The sequence below is a fragment of the Oncorhynchus keta genome, unplaced genomic scaffold (assembly GCF_023373465.1).
Source record: "Oncorhynchus keta strain PuntledgeMale-10-30-2019 unplaced genomic scaffold, Oket_V2 Un_scaffold_17407_pilon_pilon, whole genome shotgun sequence".
NCBI lineage: Eukaryota > Metazoa > Chordata > Actinopteri > Salmoniformes > Salmonidae > Oncorhynchus > Oncorhynchus keta.
This window is the reverse complement of record NW_026290822.1, coordinates 67404-89630: the sequence shown is the minus strand read 5'-3', so window position 1 is coordinate 89630 and position 22227 is coordinate 67404. Positions and strand designations below refer to the sequence as shown.

The 22227-nt window shown below is 42.3% G+C and overlaps 1 long non-coding RNA gene across 2 annotated transcripts in view; it reads right to left on the bottom strand.

Moving 5' to 3' along the window:
• LOC118375452 (uncharacterized) overlaps positions 1 to 22227 on the bottom strand; it is a 46876-nt gene that overhangs the window by 9876 nt on the left and 14773 nt on the right. For both annotated transcript variants that reach the window (XR_008128625.1, XR_008128626.1), the window contains exons 2-3: positions 20478 to 20651; positions 20264 to 20372 (exon numbers count right to left, since the gene is read on the bottom strand). This is a non-coding gene — a long non-coding RNA (uncharacterized LOC118375452). The remainder of the gene's footprint in view (positions 1 to 20263; positions 20373 to 20477; positions 20652 to 22227) is intronic.

Here is a 22227-nt window from a genome sequence, read left to right as displayed (position 1 = left end):
CCTCTATAAACCATGTACGGGAGAGTTCCCCAGGCCTCTATAAACCATGTACGGGGAGAGAGTGCCCCAGGCCTCTATAAACCATGTACGGGGAGAGTTCCCCAGGCCTCTATAAACCATGTACGGGGAGAGTTCCCCAGGCCTCTATAAACCATGTACGGGAGAGTTCCCCAGGCCTCTATAAACCATGTACGGGAGAGTTCCCCAGGCCTCTATAAACCATGTACGGGGAGAGTTCCCCAGGCCTCTATAAACCATGTACGGTTAGAGTTCCCCAGGCCTCTATAAACCATGTAGGGGAGAGTGCCCCAGGCCTCTATAAACCATGTACGGGGAGAGTGCCCCAGGCCTCTATAAACCATGTACGGGGAGAGTGCCCCAGGCCTCTATAAACCATGTACGCCCCAGGCCTCTATAAACCATGTACGGGGAGAGTTCCCCAGGCCTCTATAAACCATGTACGGGGAGAGTTCCCCAGGCCTCTATAAACCATGTACGGGGAGAGTTCCCCAGGCCTCTATAAACCATGTACGGGGAGAGTTCCCCAGGCCTCTATAAACCATGTACGGGGAGAGTTCCCCAGGCCTCTATAAACCATGTACGGGGAGAGTGCCCCAGGCCTCTATAAACCATGTACGGGGAGAGTTCCCCAGGCCTCTATAAACCATGTACGGGGAGAGTTCCCCAGGCCTCTATAAACCATGTACGGGGAGAGTTCCCCAGGCCTCTATAAACCATGTACGGGTAGAGTTCCCCAGGCCTCTATAAACCATGTACGGGGAGAGTTCCCCAGGCCTCTATAAACCATGTACGGGGAGAGTGCCCCAGGCCTCTATAAACCATGTACGGGAGAGTTCCCCAGGCCTCTATAAACCATGTACGGGGAGAGTTCCCCAGGCCTCTATAAACCATGTACGGGGAGAGTTCCCAGGCCTCTATAAACCATGTACGGGGAGAGTTCCCCAGGCCTCTATAAACCATGTACGGGGAGAGTTCCCCAGGCCTCTATAAACCATGTACGGGGAGAGTTCCCCAGGCCTCTATAAACCATGTACGGGGAGAGTTCCCCAGGCCTCTATAAACCATGTACGGGAGAGTTCCCCAGGCCTCTATAAACCATGTACGGGAGAGTTCCCCAGGCCTCTATAAACCATGTACGGGGAGAGTTCCCAGGCCTCTATAAACCATGTACGGGGAGAGTTCCCCAGGCCTCTATAAACCATGTACGGGGAGAGTTCCCCAGGCCTCTATAAACCATGTACGGGGAGAGTTCCCCAGGCCTCTATAAACCATGTACGGGGAGAGTTCCCCAGGCCTCTATAAACCATGTACGGGGAGAGTTCCCAGGCCTCTATAAACCATGTACGGGGAGAGTTCCCCAGGCCTCTATAAACCATGTACGGGGAGAGTTCCCCAGGCCTCTATAAACCATGTACGGGGAGAGTTCCCCAGGCCTCTATAAACCATGTACGGGGAGAGTTCCCCAGGCCTCTATAAACCATGTACGGGGAGAGTGCCCCAGGCCTCTATAAACCATGTACGGGGAGAGTTCCCCAGGCCTCTATAAACCATGTACGGGGAGAGTTCCCCAGGCCTCTATAAACCATGTACGGGGAGAGTTCCCCAGGCCTCTATAAACCATGTACCAGGAGAGTTCCCCAGGCCTCTATAAACCATGTACGGGGAGAGTTCCCCAGGCCTCTATAAACCATGTACGGGGAGAGTGCCCCAGGCCTCTATAAACCATGTACGGGGAGAGTTCCCCAGGCCTCTATAAACCATGTACGGGGAGAGTTCCCCAGGCCTCTATAAACCATGTACGGGGAGAGTTCCCCAGGCCTCTATAAACCATGTACCAGGAGAGTTCCCCAGGCCTCTATAAACCATGTACCAGGAGAGTTCCCCAGGCCTCTATAAACCATGTACGGGGAGAGTTCCCCAGGCCTCTATAAACCATGTACGGGGAGAGTTCCCCAGGCCTCTATAAACCATGTACGGGGAGAGTTCCCCAGGCCTCTATAAACCATGTACGGGGAGAGTTCCCCAGGCCTCTATAAACCATGTACGGGGAGAGTTCCCCAGGCCTCTATAAACCATGTACGGGAGAGTTCCCCAGGCCTCTATAAACCATGTACGGGGAGAGTTCCCCAGGCCTCTATAAACCATGTACGGGGAGAGTTCCCCAGGCCTCTATAAACCATGTACGGGGAGAGTTCCCCAGGCCTCTATAAACCATGTACGAGGAGAGTGCCCCAGGCCTCTATAAACCATGTACGGGGAGAGTTCCCCAGGCCTCTATAAACCATGTACGGGGAGAGTTCCCCAGGCCTCTATAAACCATGTACGGGGAGAGTTCCCCAGGCCTCTATAAACCATGTACGGGGAGAGTTCCCCAGGCCTCTATAAACCATGTACGGGGAGAGTTCCCCAGGCCTCTATAAACCATGTACGGGGAGAGTTCCCCAGGCCTCTATAAACCATGTACGGGGAGAGTGCCCCAGGCCTCTGGGAGTAGTTGGGAGTGGGAGTTGCCACATCTGTCTGAGATGGACTAAACTGCCAAGTTACTGGAGTTGATGGGCTGAAGCCATCAGTGTAGCAGTGTGGAATAAAAGCATCTCAGAGGGAAAACAGGTGCCTAACTCTCTCTCTCATCCTCACACTTCTTTCTCTGTCTGATTCTCAACCCCGCCCCCCCCATATCCTCTCTCTCTTCTACTCCCTCACTCTCACCACAGAGACAGGACAGGGCTGATTCCACGCCAGAGAGGGAGGACCACTTCTACTCCACAGCACAAGACAAACACAAACGTGCATATCTCTCCATGCACAGCATGTCTCGTATGGAACCACATTCGAACCGGCCCAGTGCTAAAACACGTTTCTACGGCAACAGCGCCAAGCCGAGCACCGATACTTTAGAGCTGCATGTTGTTGTCTACAGCGATAGTGGATTTCACTGTGCCTTTAATTCTGCGTGTTGTTGTCTGCAGCGATAGTGGATTTCACTGTGCCTTTAATTCTGCGTGTTGTTGTCTGCAGCGATAGTGGATTTCACTGTGCCTTTAATTCTGCATGTTGTTGTCTGCAGCGATAGTGGATTTCACTGTGCCTTTAATTCTGGGTGTTGTTGTCTGCAGCGATAGTGGATTTCACTGTGCCTTTAATTCTGCATGTTGTTGTCTACAGCGTTAGTGGATTTCACTGTGCCTTTAATTCTGCGTGTTGTTGTCTGCAGCGATAGTGGATTTCACTGTGCCTTTAATTCTGGGTGTTGTTGTCTGCAGCGATAGTGGATTTCACTGTGCCTTTAATTCTGGGTGTTGTTGTCTGCAGCGATAGTGGATTCCTGTGGTGGAGGATTTTGACTTGGGTCAATGTTGAGATCAAAGCATTTAAAAGTACAGCTTAAAGGGTTAAATATACTGAATCTGCACTGTAAGTAAAGGGTTAAATATACTGAATCTGCACTGTAAGCAAAGGGTTAAAGACACTGAATCTGCACTGTAAGCAAAGCAAAGGGTTAAAGATACTGAATCTGCACTGTAAGCAAAGGGTTAAAGATACTGAATCTGCACTGTAAGCAAAGGGTTAAAGACACTGAATCTGCACTGTAAGCAAAGCAAAGGGTTAAAGATACTGAATCTGCACTGTAAGCAAAGGGTTAAAGATACTGAATCTGCACTGTAAGCAAAGGGTTAAAGATACTGAATCTGCACTGTAAGCAAAGGGTTAAATATACTGAATCTGCACTGTAAGTAAAGGGTTAAATATACTGAATCTGCACTGTAAGCAAAGGGTTAAAGATACTGAATCTGCACTGTAAGTAAAGGGTTAAATATACTGAATCTGCACTGTAAGCAAAGGGTTAAAGACACTGAATCTGCACTGTAAGCAAAGCAAAGGGTTAAAGATACTGAATCTGCACTGTAAGCAAAGGGTTAAAGATACTGAATCTGCACTGTAAGCAAAGGGTTAAAGATACTGAATCTGCACTGTAAGCAAAGGGTTAAAGATACTGAATCTGCACTGTAAGCAAACGGTTAAAGATACTGAATCTGCACTGTAAGCAAAGCAAAGGGTTAAAGATACTGAATCTGCACTGTAAGCAAAGGGTTAAAGACACTGAATCTGCACTGTAAGCAAAGCAAAGGGTTAAAGATACTGAATCTGCACTGTAAGCAAAGGGTTAAAGATACTGAATCTGCACTGTAAGCAAAGGGTTAAAGATACTGAATCTGCACTGTAAGCAAAGGGTTAAAGATACTGAATCTGCACTGTAAGCAAACGGTTAAAGATACTGAATCTGCACTGTAAGCAAACGGTTAAAGATACTGAATCTGCACTGTAAGCAAAGGGTTAAAGATACTGAATCTGCACTGTAAGCAAACGGTTAAAGATACTGAATCTGCACTGTAAGCAAAGCAGAGAAGTTCACTTTTTGTTCTACATGATGTCTTCTGTGGGGTTAGCAACCTCGTGTCACTGCCTGGGTACGGTAAAGCTAAATTCAGACACCAAATTCTATTACTGTGAAAGTGCTGACATAGCAAATTGCCAGAAGTTTAGAGGCAGTAAACTAGCATTGACACAGTTCTGTGTTGTTAGAAATGTTGTAGCAATCTGTTAGTGAGTCGTATTGTTAGTAGTGCCAACCCTAAACGATTTACTTCTGTTCAGTCAAGGTTTTGGGTCGACTTGATAGGATTGTTTCTTTCTTAAATTCATACCCAAAACGGTCTACTGTGTGTCTAATAAACCCAATCTTATTTCTGACTGAGCATAGTTCCTTGGGCAGAACATAGATCAAAGCACTTGAGGCCCAAATGTCAAACACACCATGACAGATGTTCTCTACTATACACATGATGAGAGTACATGGTTCAGTATCACACTATCAGCTTCCCCAATATGTACTATGACTAAATGACAAACCTTTTACTACAGGAGTAAAATGAGATACACGTCTTGACATCCACCTGTGCCCAATGTTATCTGAAGTTGAAATGGGTTGGTAAGAGAAAGGTATGAGAATATGATGTCTGAATGTGAATCCTTCTCTGGAACGTGCTGAACATATCTCATCATCACAGCGCTTCTCTAATTGGTTGTCTACCTTGTGTACTGTAGTACTAGGAGTAGAGACATGTAATGCTCTGTCTGTCTGTCTGTCTGTCTGTCTGTCTGAAGAGTTTTTTTTTCAACATCAATGGCTTAATGTACAAGAAGTGCAAAAGATGTCCCTTTGCCCCAAAGAGCCACAGAAATAGGTCAGTCACCCACCTGGAAGATCAAAGAGCCACAGAAATAGGTCAGTCACCCACCTGGAAGATCAAAGAGCCACAGAAATAGGTCAGTCACCCACCTGGAAGATCAAAGAGTCACCTAATCTGATAGAAAAGATCTGTCTTTCATCTTTCCACCAGCTAAAGGTACTTCTGTCAGAGAGCAATCATTGATATTCTGATTTGGTTCAACAGATAAGAATAGACCCTACCAACCACTATATTACCTTCAGGGCTGAGAGTTGTCCTGTGGCCTCATCTATTGTGTACGTTGACTGTAATGGGGGGGTAGGAAGGAGAATACTTTCTTGTCCATTTTCCTTACAGTTCACAGAAATGTGTATATCTGCTTGCAACGCAATGCTAGTCTGGAATAATGGTAAGATAGATAGACTAGTTCCCTTGGAGCGGTCTATAGTGGATATAGATATTTGAGGTGTGGCTAGGGATGTAGGCCAGCAGGTATTGGTTGTATGGTACTTATGTCTGTTGTCTTCCATTGGTTGAGAAAAAGACCAATGGCATCATGCAGTCTTAAGTGATGTCATTATGCTATAGTGCAACACACACAAGGCAGAAGCCCTGAGTGCACATTGTCCGTGATGTTATTTATAATTCATGGATAATAATGTTTTGTTTTAGCACATAAATCTATTTTCACCTGGTACATACTGAGTCATCATTCATGATGGCGGTTAACATGAAGCTGAATATGGAAACAGCTATAGAGAAGCAAAGGTGTTATTACGCTATGAAATGTCAGCCACTGCCACTACCTGCACTACTCCATGTTGCCACACGAGGGAGCTAAACAAATACATTTAGACCAGTGAGAGGTAAACAAGAGCAGTAAGAGAGTGGACTGATTAGAGCTCTGTTTACACTATTGATTCAAGTCACTGATTCAGTCTGAAACCACTTCAAAATAGAGGCTCATCGATTTTAGATTTAGAATATATAAAAGATTTGGTCTTCTGATTGGTTGAACGTGACCCAATCGATGACTAACTGGAGTTGCATAATGCCCCTTATTATATGTGGGGGGGACTGTTTAATTGAAGGCAAATGCAGACTGATTCCAAATGCAGACTGATTCAAGGCTTCAAGGACAGAAGGAAGGGAGTTTCTGGATACAAATCCACCAACGATCACGCTAAAGTTAAATGTTGTGAACTTTCATTGACACAGGCAGGATCACGATCGAAGAGTGCTCACCCCATTGATTGGAAATATACTGAGTGCACCACCAATGGATTGTGTCAGAGAGTTTTTACACCAACAGAAAGAGGTATCGATGTGAGCATGACGCAATGAACAATGTGACGTCATCACAAGCCTGTTAACGCACTGTTTGATTTTAGGTGGGCATTAGACTGAAACACAGAACCAGAAATAGAGAATCAGTCTACCACAGACTGTCTCCTGCTGTGCCAGATACATACTACAGTATCCTGTTGGAATATTCATATCAAAATCATTTCTTAGAGACAGGAAGGGTTCAAAGAACGATGTTTATTTGGGCAATGATGGCTGCAAATAAACAACATCATTTAAAAAAGTTTAGAAAAGGGTCATTACATGTTACAAATAGATCAAAAATGTCCCAAAAGGTTTTTAATCTCAGGAGTCAATCCCTTTTAGTGAGATATCAAATGTAGCCTATTTCTATAACCAGGAAATGGCAGAGTAATTTCTGCATATGGCTCCTTTAATATGAACAATATATATATATATTAACAAATCACTCCGCCATTTCCTGGTTACAAAAATGTCAATAAATAGTTCACCTAATTTCAGTTTAAGTGATGAAACAAGCAATGTAAAGTGTAGAGAATCGTTGTACCATCTAAACCGCTGTGAAATATATATTCAATAACCAAAAATATTGTATTTTCAGCTGTTAGAGAAAACAGTTGGTGTGGAAAACCGAAAGTAAAAGAGGCAAAAACAAAACTTCAGAAAGGGAAGCATAGATATAGCGCACATAGAACAAATCCACAGCGTCTTAGACTTGCTTTCAATGAACGAATGACAGATCTATAACTCATATTTCTATGTGAATTTGGTCGGGTTGCCCAATAAAGTTAACCTTTTTCAGCAGCTACATGTGTCATTATATAGCAACACCCAGTGGAATAATTTGTATCAACTTAAGTCCTTATTGGTTCAAAGAGAGGTCTATGGTTCATGCTGTGTTTTTGATGCACAAGAGGGTCATTCAAAAGTCATAGAAATAATCTAGTGCAAGAAAAGTGTAAAGAGAAAAATCACACGCTTACCTCGTCAATTCCCATGGAGAAACATATATACTCTACTGGAACATATTAATATATAGAGACTGATGTATATAGAGACTGATGTATATAGAGACTGATGTATATAGAGACTGATGTATATAGAGACTGATGTATATAGAGACTGATGTATATATAGAGACTGATGTATATATGATGTATATATAGAGACTGATGTATATATAGAGACTGATGTATATATAGAGACTGATGTATATATATAGAGACTGATGTATATATATAGAGACTGATGTATATATATAGAGACTGATGTATATATATAGAGACTGATGTATATAGAGACTGATGTATATAGAGACTGATGTATATATAGAGACTGATGTATATATAGAGACTGATGTATATAGAGACTGATGTATATATAGAGACTGATGTATATATAGAGACTGATGTATATATAGAGACGGATGTATATATAGAGACGGATGTATAGAGACTGATGTATATAGAGAGACTGATGTATATAGAGACTGATGTATATAGAGACTGATATATATAGAGACGGATGTATATAGAGAGACTGATGTATATAGAGAGACTGATGATATAGAGACTATATAGAGAGACTGATGTATATAGACTGATGTATATATAGACTGATGTATATAGAGACTGATATATATAGGCTGATATATATAGGCTGATATATATAGAGACTGATGTATATAGAGACGGATGTATATATAGACGGATGTATATATAGACGGATGTATATAGAGACTGATGTATATAGAGACTGATGTATATAGAGACTGATGTATATATAGACTGATGTATATAGAGACTGATGTATATAGAGACTGATGTATATAGAGACTGATGTATATAGAGACTGATGTATATAGAGACTGATGTATATATAGACTGATGTATATATAGACTGATGTATATATAGACTGATGTATATATAGACTGATGTATATATAGACTGATATATATAGACTGATATATATAGACTGATGTATATATAGACTGATGTATATATAGACTGATGTATATAGAGACTGATGTATATAGAGACTGATGTATAGAGAGACTGATGTATAGAGAGACTGATGTATAGAGAGACTGATGTATATAGAGAGACTGATGTATATAGAGACTGATGTATATAGAGACTGATGTATATAGAGAGACTGATGTATATGATGTATATAGAGACTGATGTATATAGAGAGACTGATGTATATAGAGAGACTGATGTATATAGAGAGACTGATGTATATAGACTGATGTATATATAGACTGATGTATATAGAGACTGATATATATAGGCTGATATATATAGGCTGATATATATAGAGACTGATGTATATAGAGACGGATGTATATATAGACGGATGTATATATAGACGGATGTATATAGAGACTGATGTATATAGAGACTGATGTATATAGAGACTGATGTATATATAGATGTATATAGAGACTGAGACTGATGTATATAGAGACTGATGTATATAGAGACTGATGTATATAGAGACTGATGTATATATAGAGACTGATGTATATATAGAGACTGATGTATATATAGAGACGGATGTATATATAGAGACTGATGTATATAGAGACTGATGTATATATAGAGACTGATGTATATAGAGACTGATGTATAGAGACTGATGTATATAGAGACTGATGTATATAGAGACTGATGTATATAGAGACTGATGTATATAGAGACTGATGTATATAGAGACTGATGTATATAGAGACTGATGTATATAGAGACTGATGTATATAGAGACTGATGTATATAGAGACTGATGTATATAGAGACTGATGTATATAGAGACTGATGTATATAGAGACTGATGTATATAGAGACTGATAGAGACTGATGTATATAGAGACTGATGTATATAGACTGATGTATATAGAGACTGATGTATATAGAGACTGATGTATATAGAGACTGATGTATATAGAGACTGATGTATATAGAGACTGATGTATATAGAGACTGATGTATATAGAGACTGATGTATATAGAGACTGATGTATATAGAGACTGATGTATAGAGAGACTGATGTATAGAGAGACTGATGTATAGAGAGACTGATGTATATAGAGACTGATGTATATAGAGACTGATGTATATAGAGACTGATGTATATATAGACTGATGTATATATAGACTGATGTATATAGAGACTGATATATATAGACTGATGTATATAGAGACTGATGTATATATAGACTGATGTATATAGAGACTGATGTATATATAGACTGATGTATATAGTAGACTGATGTATATATAGACTGATGTATATAGAGACTGATATATATAGACTGATGTATATAGAGACTGATGTATATATAGACTGATGTATATAGAGACTGATATATATAGACTGATGTATATAGAGACTGATATATATAGACTGATGTATATAGAGACTGATGTACATAGAGACTGATGTATATAGAGACTGATGTATATAGAGACTGATGTATATAGAGACTGATGTATATATAGAGACTGATGTATTCCCATGGAGAAACATATATACTCTACTTGAACGTATTAATATATAGCCATTATCAATTCTATTTGATTTAAAACCTCTTATCATTGAGATAAACATCCCTTTGGCCTACGTTGATAATACGTTGTGTTCCTTTAGCGTGCACGATGTAAAGAAGGTCTACGGTCCAAATACGATGCATTTCTGTGACTGTAGGCTACGTGCTAATGTGCAACAATGACTGGCCTTCGTGAATAGGCTGATTATCTGAAATTACACTGCCCGTATTGTATATTTTATATTAATATCCCCTACTGAACCAGAGCAGTCACATTGAGATACTGATCTCTATTTCAAGTGAGCCGTGGCCAAGATAGCAGCACAGGTACCTTCAGAATGGATTCATACCTCTTGGCTAATTCCACAATTTGTTAAGTTACAGCATGAATTAAACATGTAATTAATACATGTTTTTCTCTCTCACCCATCTACACAACAAAACCCTATAATGACAAAGTGAAAACCTGTTTTTCAGAAATGTGTGTAAATTCAAGTCTTTCTGGGTAAGTATCTAAGAGCTTTGCACACCTGAATTGTACAATATTTGTTGATCATTGCTAGACAGCCATTTTTAAGTCCTGCCATATATTTTCAAGCCGACTCCAGTGTATATTTGGCCGTGTGTTTTAGGTTATTGTCCTGCTGAAAGGTGAATTTGTTTACAAGTGTCTGTTGGAAATCAGACTGAACCAGGTTTTCCTCTAGGATGTTGCATGTGCTTAGCTCCATTCCATTTATTTTGATCCTAAAAAAAAAAAACTCCCAAGTCCTTGCCGTTGACAAGCATACCCATAACATGATGCAGCCACCACCATGCTTGAAAATATGAAAAATGGTACTCAGTGATGTGGTGTGTTGGATTTAACCCAAACATAACGCTTTGTATTCAGGACATAAAGTTCCTTTCTTTGCCACATTTTTAGCAGTTTTACTTTAGTGCCGTATTGCAAACAGGAAGCATGTTTTTGAATATTTGTATTTTGTGCAGTCTTCCTTCTTTTCACTCTGTCATTTAGGTTAGTATTGTGGCATCACTACAATGTTGTTGATCCATCCTCAGTGTTCTCCTATCACAGCCATTAAACTCCGAAACTGTTTTAAAGATACCATTGGCCTCATGCTGAAATCCCTGGGTGCTTTCCTTCCTCCCCAGCAACTGAGTAGGAAGGTCGCCTGTATCTTTGTAGTGACTGAGTGTATTGATAGACCATCCAAAGTGTATCCATAACTTCATCATGCTCAAAGGGATATTCAATGTCTGCTTTTTATTTAAATGTACCCATCGACCAATAGGGGCCCTTCTTTGCGAGGCATTGGATAACCTCCCTGGTCTTTGTGTTTGAATCTGTGTTTGAAATTCACTGCTTCACTGAGGGACCTTACAGACAATTGTATGTGTTGGGTACAGAGATGAGGTAGTCATTCATAAATCATGTTAAACACTATTAAATGCACACAGAATGAGTCCATGCAACTTACTATGTGACTTGTTAAGCACATTTTTTACTCCTGAACATATTTAGGCTTGGCATAACAAAGGAATTAAATACTTAATGACTCAAGACATTTCAGATTCACATTTTTTAAATTAATTTGTTTAAAAAAAATCAAAAAACATAATTCCACTTTGACATTATGGGGTATTGTGTGAAGGCCAGTGACACAACATTTCAAATGAATCCATTTTAAATTCAGGCTGTAAGAACAACAAAATGTGGAAGAGGTCAAGGGGAGTGAATACCTTCTGAAGGCTCTGTAAATGAGCCAGAACACATCACAACATATAACATAACAATGAACGAGAGGTAAGACAATGCAAAGTGCATGAATGAGTTTAAAAATAGCAGGTTTTAAAAACATGTGCAATCTGTGGTCAACAAACCTCCGATCTGGTATTAAAAATCAATCCAAATAAAATTCTAGTTTTAAGTCCTTTTACAAAGGTTTTCAAGATTATGCAAAGTGTACATTACTCAAAATATGAATTCTACAGGACCTTTCAAATGTCCTTGAACATTGGAAAAGACTAGCAGCAACAGAAACACAAGTTAATTAAAACACACAATACAAAAATTAAATAAAAGGAATGGCTTAGCTTGAGATTGTGTTTGGGCTCATGACATTGGACTAGAGAATGTGTTTGGGCTCATGACATTGGACTAGAGAATGTGTTTGGGCTCATGACATTGGACTAGAGAATGTGTTTGGGCTCATGACATTGGACTAGAGATTGTGTTTGGGCTCATGACATTGGACTAGAGAATGTGTTTGGGCTCATGACATTGGACTAGAGAATGTGTTTGGGCTCATGACATTGGACTATATAATATGTTTGGGCTCATGACATTGGACTAGAGAATGTGTTTGGGCTCATGACATTGGGCTTCAGAATGTGTTTGGGCTCATGACATTGGACTAGAGAATGTGTTTGGGCTCATGACATTGGACTATATAATATGTTTGGGCTCATGACATTGGACTAGAGAATGTGTTTGGGCTCATGACATTAGGCTTCAGAATGTGTTTGGGCTCATGACATTGGACTAGAGAATGTGTTTGGGCTCATGACATTGGACTATATAATATGTTTGGGCTCATGACATTGGACTAGAGAATGTGTTTGGGCTCATGACATTAGGCTTCAGAATGTGTTTGGGCTCATGACATTGGACTAGAGAATATGTTTGGGCTCATGACATTGGACTAGAGAATATGTTAGGGCTCATGACATTGGACTAGAGAATGTGTTTGGGCTCATGACATTGGACTAGAGAATGTGTTTGGGCTCATGACATTGGACGAGAGAATGTGTTTGGGCTCATGACATTGGACGAGAGAATGTGTTTGGGCTCATGACATTGGACTAGAGAATGTGTTTGGGCTCATGACATTGGACTAGAGATTGTGTTTGGGCTCATGACATTGGGCTTCAGAATGTGTTTGGGCTCATGACATTGGACTAGAGATTGTGTTTGGGCTCATGACATTGGACTAGAGAATGTGTTTGGGCTCATGACATTGGACAAGAGAATGTGTTTGGGCTCATGACATTGGACTAGAGAATGTGTTTGGGCTCATGACATTGGACTAGAGAATGTGTTTGGGCTCATGACATTGGACAAGAGAATGTGTTTGGGCTCATGACATTGGGCTAGAGAATGTGTTTGGGCTCATTGCATTGGGCTAGAGAATGTGTTTGGGCTCATGACATTGGGCTTCAGATTGTGTTTGGGCTCATGACATTGGGCTTCAGATTGTGTTTGGGCTCATGACATTGGGCTTCAGATTGTGTTTGGGCTCATGACATTGGGCTTCAGATTGTGTTTGGGCTCATGACATTGGACTAGAGAATGTGTTTAGGCTCATGACATTGGGCTTCAGATTGTGTTTGGGCTCATGACATTGGACTAGAGAATGTGTTTGGGCTCATGACATTGGGCTTCAGATTGTGTTTGGGCTCATGACATTGGACTAGAGAATGTGTTTAGGCTCATGACATTGGGCTTCAGATTGTGTTTGGGCTCATGACATTGGACTAGAGAATGTGTTTGGGCTCATGACATTGGGCTTCAGATTGTGTTTGGGCTCATGACATTGGACTAGAGAATGTGTTTGGGCTCATTGCATTGGGCTAGAGAATGTGTTTGGGCTCAAGACATTGGACTAGAGAATGTGTTTGGGCTCATGACATTGGACTAGAGAATGTGTTTGGGCTCATGACATTGGACGAGAGAATGTGTTTGGGCTCATGACATTGGACGAGAGAATGTGTTTGGGCTCATGACATTGGACTAGAGAATGTGTTTGGGCTCATGACATTGGACTAGAGAATGTGTTTGGGCTCATGACATTGGACTAGAGATTGTGTTTGGGCTCATGACATTGGGCTTCAGAATGTGTTTGGGCTCATGACATTGGACTAGAGATTGTGTTTGGGCTCATGACATTGGACTAGAGAATGTGTTTGGGCTCATGACATTGGACAAGAGAATGTGTTTGGGCTCATGACATTGGGCTTCAGATTGTGTTTGGGCTCATGACATTGGACTAGAGAATGTGTTTGGGCTCATGACATTGGGCTTCAGAATGTGTTTGGGCTCATGACATTGGACTAGAGAATGTGTTTGGGCTCATGACATTGGACAAGAGAATGTGTTTGGGCTCATGACATTGGACTAGAGAATGTGTTTGGGCTCATTGCATTGGGCTAGAGAATGTGTTTGGGCTCATGACATTGGGCTTCAGATTGTGTTTGGGCTCATGACATTGGGCTTCAGATTGTGTTTGGGCTCATGACATTGGGCTTCAGATTGTGTTTGGGCTCATGACATTGGGCTTCAGATTGTGTTTGGGCTCATGACATTGGACTAGAGAATGTGTTTAGGCTCATGACATTGGGCTTCAGATTGTGTTTGGGCTCATGACATTGGACTAGAGAATGTGTTTGGGCTCATGACATTGGGCTTCAGATTGTGTTTGGGCTCATGACATTGGACTAGAGAATGTGTTTGGGCTCATTGCATTGGGCTAGAGAATGTGTTTGGGCTCAAGACATTGGACTAGAGAATGTGTTTGGGCTCATGACATTGGACTAGAGAATGTGTTTGGGCTCATGACATTGGACGAGAGAATGTGTTTGGGCTCATGACATTGGACTAGAGAATGTGTTTGGGCTCATGACATTGGACTAGAGAATGTGTTTGGGCTCATGACATTGGACGAGAGAATGTGTTTGGGCTCATGACATTGGTCTAGAGAATGTGTTTGGGCTCATGACATTGGACTAGAGATTGTGTTTGGGCTCATGACATTGGACTAGAGAATGTGTTTGGGCTCATGACATTGGGCTTCAGAATGTGTTTGGGCTCATGACATTGGACTAGAGAATGTGTTTGGGCTCATGACATTGGACTAGAGAATGTGTTTGGGCTCATGACATTGGGCTTCAGATTGTGTTTGGGCTCATGACATTGGGCTAGAGAATGTGTTTGGGCTCATGACATTGGGCTTCAGATTGTGTTTGGGCTCATGACATTGGGCTTCAGATTGTGTTTGGGCTCATGACATTGAGCTTCAGATTGTGTTTGGGCTCATGACATTGGGCTTCAGATTGTGTTTGGGCTCATGACATTGGGCTTCAGATTGTGTTTGGGCTCATGACATTGGACTAGAGAATGTGTTTGGGCTCATGACATTGGGCTTCAGATTGTGTTTGGGCTCATGACATTGGACTAGAGAATGTGTTTGGGCTCATGACATTGGACTAGAGAATGTGTTTGGGCTCATGACATTGGACTAGAGAATGTGTTTGGGCTCATGACATTGGGCTTCAGATTGTGTTTGGGCTCATGACATTGGACTAGAGAATGTGTTTGGGCTCATTGCATTGGGCTAGAGAATGTGTTTGGGCTCATTGCATTGGGCTAGAGAATGTGTTTGGGCTCAAGACATTGGACTAGAGAATATGTTTGGGCTCATGACATTGGACTAGAGAATGTGTTTGGGCTCATGACATTTGGCTTCAGATTGTGTTTGGGCTCATGACATTGGGCTTCAGATTGTGTTTGGGCTCATGACATTGGGCTAGAGAATGTGTTTGGGCTCATGACATTGGGCTTCAGATTGTGTTTGGGCTCATGACATTGGGCTAGAGAATGTGTTTGGGCTCATGACATTGGGCTTCAGATTGTGTTTGGGCTCATGACATTGGGCTAGAGAATGTGTTTGGGCTCATGACATTGGGCTTCAGATTGTGTTTGGGCTCATGACATTGGGCTAGAGAATGTGTTTGGGCTCATGACATTGGGCTAGAGAATGTGTTTGGGCTCATGACATTGGGCTTCAGATTGTGTTTGGGCTCATGACATTGGGCTAGAGAATGTGTTTGGGCTCATGACATTGGACTAGAGAATGTGTTTGGGCTCATGACATTGGGCTAGAGAATGTGTTTGGGCTCATGACATTGGACTAGAGAATGTGTTTGGGCTCATGACATTAGGTTACATTTCTTGTAATAGGAAAGATAATTCTCAGTGGTGCAAAAAGTACCCAATTATCATACTTGAGTAAAAGTATAGATACCTTGATAGAAAGTTACTCAAGTAAAAGTAAAAGACACCCAGTAAAATATTACTTGAGTAAAAACCGACAAGTATTTGGTTCTAAATATACTTAAGTATCAAAGTACATGTAATTGCTAAAATACACTGCTCAAAAAAATAAAGGGAACACTTAAACAACACAATGTAACTCCAAGTCAATCACACTTCTGTGAAATCAAACTGTCCACTTAGGAAGCAACACTGATTGACAATAAATTTCACAGGCTGTTGTGCAAATGGAATAGACAACAGGTGGAAATTATAGGCAATTAGCAAGACACCCCCAATAAAGGAGTGGTTCTGCAGGTGATAACCACAGACCACTTCTCAGTTCCTATGCTTCCTGGCTGATGTTTTGGTCACTTTTGAATGCTGGCGGTGCTTTCACTCTAGTGGTAGCATGAAACGGAGTCTACAACCCACACAAGTGGCTCAGGTAAGGCAGCTCATCCAGGATGGAACATCAATGCGAGCTGTGGCAAGAAGGTTTGCTGTGTCTGTCAGCGTAGTGTCCAGAGCATGGAGGCGCTACCAGGAGACAGGCCAGTACATCAGGAGACGTGGAGGAGGCCGTAGGAGGGCAACAACCCAGCAGCAGGACCGCTACCTCCGCCTTTGTGCAAGGAGGAGCAGGAGGAGCACTGACAGAGCCCTGCAAAATGACCTCCAGCAGGCCACAAATGTGCATGTGTCTGCTCAAATGGTCAGCAACAGACTCCATGAGGGTGGTATGAGGGCCCGACGTCCACAGGTGGGGGTTGTGCTTACAGCCCAACACCGTGCAGGACGTTTGGCATTTGCCAAAGAACACCAAGATTGGCAAATTCGCCACTGGCGCCCTCTGCTCTTCACAGATGAAAGCAGGTTCACACTGAACACATGTGACAGACGTGACAGTCTGGAGACACCGTGGAGAACATTCTGCTGCCAGCAACATCCTCCAGCATGACCGGTTTGGTGGTGGGTCAGTCATGGTGTGGGTTGGCATTTCTTTGCGGGGACGCACAGACCTCCATGTGCTCGCCAGAGGTAGCCTGACTGCCATTAGGTACCGAGATGAGATCCTCAGACCCCTTGTGAGACCATATGCTGGTGCGGTTGGCCCTGGGTTCCTCCTAATGCAAGACAATGCTAGGCCTCATGTGGCTGGAGTGTGTCAGCAGTTCCTGCAAGAGGAAGGCATCGATGCTATGGACTGGCCCACCCGTTCCCCAGACCTGAATCCAATAGAGCACATCTGGGACATCATGTCTCGCTCCATCCACCAATGCCACGTTGCACCACAGACTGTCCAGGAATTGGCGGATGCTTTAGTCCAGGTCTGGGAGGAGATCCCTCAGGAGACCATCCGCCACCTCATCAGGGGCATGCCCAGGCATTGCAGGGAGGTCATACAGGCACGTGGAGGCCACACACACTACTGAGCCTCATTTTGACTTGTTTTAAGGACATTACATCAAAGTTGGATCAGCCTGTAGTGTGGTTTTCCACTTTATTTTTGAGTGTGACTCCAAATCCAGACCTCCATGGGTTGATAAATTTGATTTCCATTGATAATTTGTGTGATTTTGTTGTCAGCACATTCAACTATGTAAAGAAAAAAGTATTTAATAAGAATATTTCATTAATTCAGATCTAGGATGTGTTATTTTAGTGTTCCCTGTATTTTTTTGAGCAGTGTATACTTTAGGATCAAAAATAAAAGTATAAGTATAAATCATTTCAAATTCCTTATTTTAAGCAAAGCAGACAGCACCATTTTCTTGTTTGTAACATTTATGGATAGCCAGGGGCACACTCCAACACTCAGACATCATTACAGATAGCCAGGGGCACACTCCAACACTCAGACATCATTAACAAAAGATGCATTTGTGTTTAGTGAGTCTACCATATAAGAGACTGTAGAGATGACCAGGGATGTTCTCTGTTTAGTGAGTCTACCAGATAAGAGGCTGTAGAGATGACCAGGGATGTTCTCTGTTTAGTGAGTCTACCAGATAAGAGGCTGTAGAGATGACCAGGGATGTTCTCTGTTCAGTGAGTCTACCAGATCAGAGGCTGTAGAGATGACCAGGGATGTTCTCTGTTTAGTGAGTCTACCAGATAAGAGGCTGTAGAGATGACCAGGGATGTTCTCTGTTTAGTGAGTCTACCAGATAAGAGGCTGTAGAGATGACCAGGGATGTTCTCTGTTTAGTGAGTCCTCCAGATAAGAGGCTGTAGAGATGACCAGGGATGTTCTGTGTTTAGTGAGTCTACCAGATAAGAGGCTCTAGTGGTGACCAGGGATGTTCTCTGTTTAGTGAGTCTACCAGATAAGAGGCTGTAGAGATTACCAGGGATGTTCTCTGTTTAGTGAGTCTACCAGATAAGAGGCTGTAGAGATGACCAGGGATGTTCTCTGTTTAGTGAGTCTACCAGATAAGAGGCTGTAGAGATTACCAGGGATGTTCTCTGTTTAGTGAGTCTACCAGATCAGAGGCTGTAGAGATGACCAGGGATGTTCTCTGTTTAGTGAGTCTACCAGATAAGAGGCTCTAGTGGTGACCAGGGATGTTCTCTGTTTAGTGAGTCTACCAGATAAGAGGCTGTAGAGATTACCAGGGATGTTCTCTGTTTAGTGAGTCTACCAGATAAGAGGCTGTAGAGATGACCAGGGATGTTCTCTGTTTAGTGAGTCTACCAGATAAGAGGCTGTAGAGATTACCAGGGATGTTCTCTGTTTAGTGAGTCTACCAGATCAGAGGCTGTAGAGATGACCAGGGATGTTCTCTGTTTAGTGAGTCTACCAGATAAGAGGCTGTAGAGATGACCAGGGATGTTCTCTGTTTAGTGAGTCTACCAGATAAGAGGCTGTAGAGATGACCAGGGATGTTCTCTGTTTAGTGAGTCTACCAGATCAGAGGCTGTAGAGATGACCAGGGATGTTCTCTGTTTAGTGAGTCTACCAGATAAGAGGCTGTAGAGATGACCAGGGATGTTCTCTGTTTAGTGAGTCTACCAGATAAGAGGCTGTAGAGATGACCAGGGATGTTCTCTTGATAAGTGTGTGAATTGAACCATTTCTGCCCTGCTAAGCGTTCAAAATGTAACGAGTACTTTTGGCTGTCAGGTCAAATGTACGGAGTAAAAAGTACATTCGTTTTCTTTATGAATGTAGTGAAGTAAAAGTAAAAGTTGACAAAAATATAAATAGTAAAGTACACATACCCCCAAAAACTACTTAAGTAGTACTTTAAAGTATTTTTTACTTAAGTACTTTACACCATTGAGTATAATAGACCATATGTTCTATGAAAGGGTCTCACATAAAGCAGTTAACCAAATAGCTACACAGGCTCTCTGCTACACAGGCTCTCTGCTACACAGGCTCTCTGCTACACAGGCTCTCTGCTACACAGGCTCTCTGCTACACAGGCTCTCTGCTACACAGGCTCCTGCTACACAGGCTCCCTGCTACACAGGCTCCCTGCTACACAGACTCTCTGCTACACAGGCTCTCTGCTACACAGGCTCTCTGCTACACAGGCTCTCTGCTACACAGGCTCTCTGCTACACAGGCTCTCTGCTACACAGGCTCTCTGCTACACAGGCTCCCTGCTACACAGGCTCCCTGCTACACAGGCTCCCTGCTACACAGGCTCCCTGCTACACAGGCTCCCTGCTACACAGGCTCTCTGCTACACAGACTCTCTGCTACACAGACTCTCTGCTACACAGACTCTCTGCTACACAGACTCTCTGCATTGACCCTTTTGCACTACCTCTTTAGACTCGTCACATACGCTGCTGCTGCTGTTTATTACTTATCATGTTGCCTAGTCACTTTACCCCTACCTATACGTCAGTGGAGGCTGGTGACTTGATAAATAGAGGACGGTGGGAGACGCACAGTATAGGCGCGGAACGCACAGGGACGACAAAGTGGGCTTAAGAAAATCAAAGACAAATGATTTTAAACTAAAGCATTTAATAAAGACATTTACAGTACAATATTGTAAGGAAGGGGAATGAGAGGGCTACTTACAGTGTTGGGAAGGGATCACAGCAGTGACTGAATGAGGGTATGAAGCATGAGTTGGTGTTCAGAGGCTTGACTTCAGTGCAGGACAGGATTTGACTGGGAAGACAAAAAACTAAAAGACAACAGACAACACAGTTAATCAAAAGAGTTAATAATGAGTTAGTCCCAGTAAGGAGTAAAACCATTGATGTGTAATAATGTGATTGACTCTACCTACAGTAATGAGAGAAAATGGATAGAGGTTCTCGCAGTGCTTGGAGAGGAAACACTCAATGTTCCAGTGGATGAACGGGCACATGAGACGTGGCTTCAGTTCATGTCAGGAGAAAGTTGTCAGGAGAAAGAGTGGAGTAGTCATCACCTCTTAATCAGTGAACAGGAGGGGACTCAGCTGTAAATACAAAATGGCAGATACATTCCATTACAGCTGCACCATCGTAGGATTGAATAACGAGTTTCTCCATGAAGTTAAACTCGGATATCTCAAAATTCACAAAGTCAAATAGACTGAGCATCTCGCCCACTTGACACATCAAAGTACCTGACGATAACAGAAAACAAGCAAGCAGACTGGTGGCACCATAGGTCCCAGAGTAGTGGGGCAATTTTACCCCTGGGGCCCGGAGTTTTTCCTTATCTCTTAACCTAACCAGGAAAACACTGGACCCTATAAGGTATGACAGTGATGAATCAGTTGTCAAAAGGTTTTACAAGGGACTCGTTTTTCAGGGCACAGGGTTTTCTATGATGGGACCAGTTTTTTTCAGGTCCCATGGTTTTAAAAAACTGAAAAAAGACTCCTGGCCCTGGGGGAAGCAACTTTATACTTGTTCACATGAATCACATTCAGACTAAATTAGGAGGGGAATTTCCTCTACCCAGACACAGAGACAACAATTGATAGAGAATAGAACTCTCAGGGCTGAGTTTTATGCATGTTTGTATGGCGCAGGTCTATGCAACTGTAGGCCTTAAAAAAATGTACTCACATCTGTAACCACTATTATGTTGATTGATTCATTCCAGTTAATCATTTGGGATTGAAAACGTATAGACAGCCTAGCCAGTCCAATTTGGAATATAAACCACATTTGATCACATCCGCATTCTCTCCTGACACACAAAAGTACTATAAACACAATACGTTACTAATTAGTTTACCCTGACCAAATGGACAGCGCGCATAGGCTGTATGCTTCTACACCTGCATTGCTTGCTGTTTTGGGTTTTAGGCTGGGTTTCTGTACAGCACTTTGAGATATCAGCTCATGTACGAAGGGCTATATAAATACATTTGATTGATTGATTGATTGATATGCAGCAGCATTTATTAGTAGTGTACCGTTGATCAGACTGAAACATTGTCTCGTTTTCATCCCATACACCATGTCAGATCTCTAATTGTAGTAAGGTGTAGGTAGCCTAGGCTGCTGCAACATTTATGTAACAAGTTTGTGCTTCGTGTTCGTCCCGAGTGATTATGTGGTATCATCTTTGCTAAATAAATATCGGAGGAATGTGGAAATCCTATATGAACGCGCGCGAAAAAAAAGCGTCAACCTCTCTTTAATCAAATGTTTAATACGATGGAAACTATCAACTCCTTCTGCTTTGATTTCGACATCCCAGAAAAGACAGTCGAAAGTTCCATATGTTCAGGTAGTAAAGCATCGTAACGTGCAATTACCGCTGTTAGCGGAACTTTCCCTCTTGTGGTGTCCTCTAAAAGCCTGTCGTTGCGTGTCCAAAAACGCAATGCTGTGGACAATCCGCTTGAGAACATCCCAATTTATTCTTACTGTGTCTCCTTGTGTTGTTCAGTTTGAATACGCAGACCTTCGTTGTGATCTATGCGGCTTTTTCCCAGACGCTTAAATCTGATGTGGGCATTTATATGCTCCCTGCTTTTGTTTTGCCGTTTAGCTGAACGGTCGATGTTCTTCAGGTCACTGCTTGCTGTTTGGGGT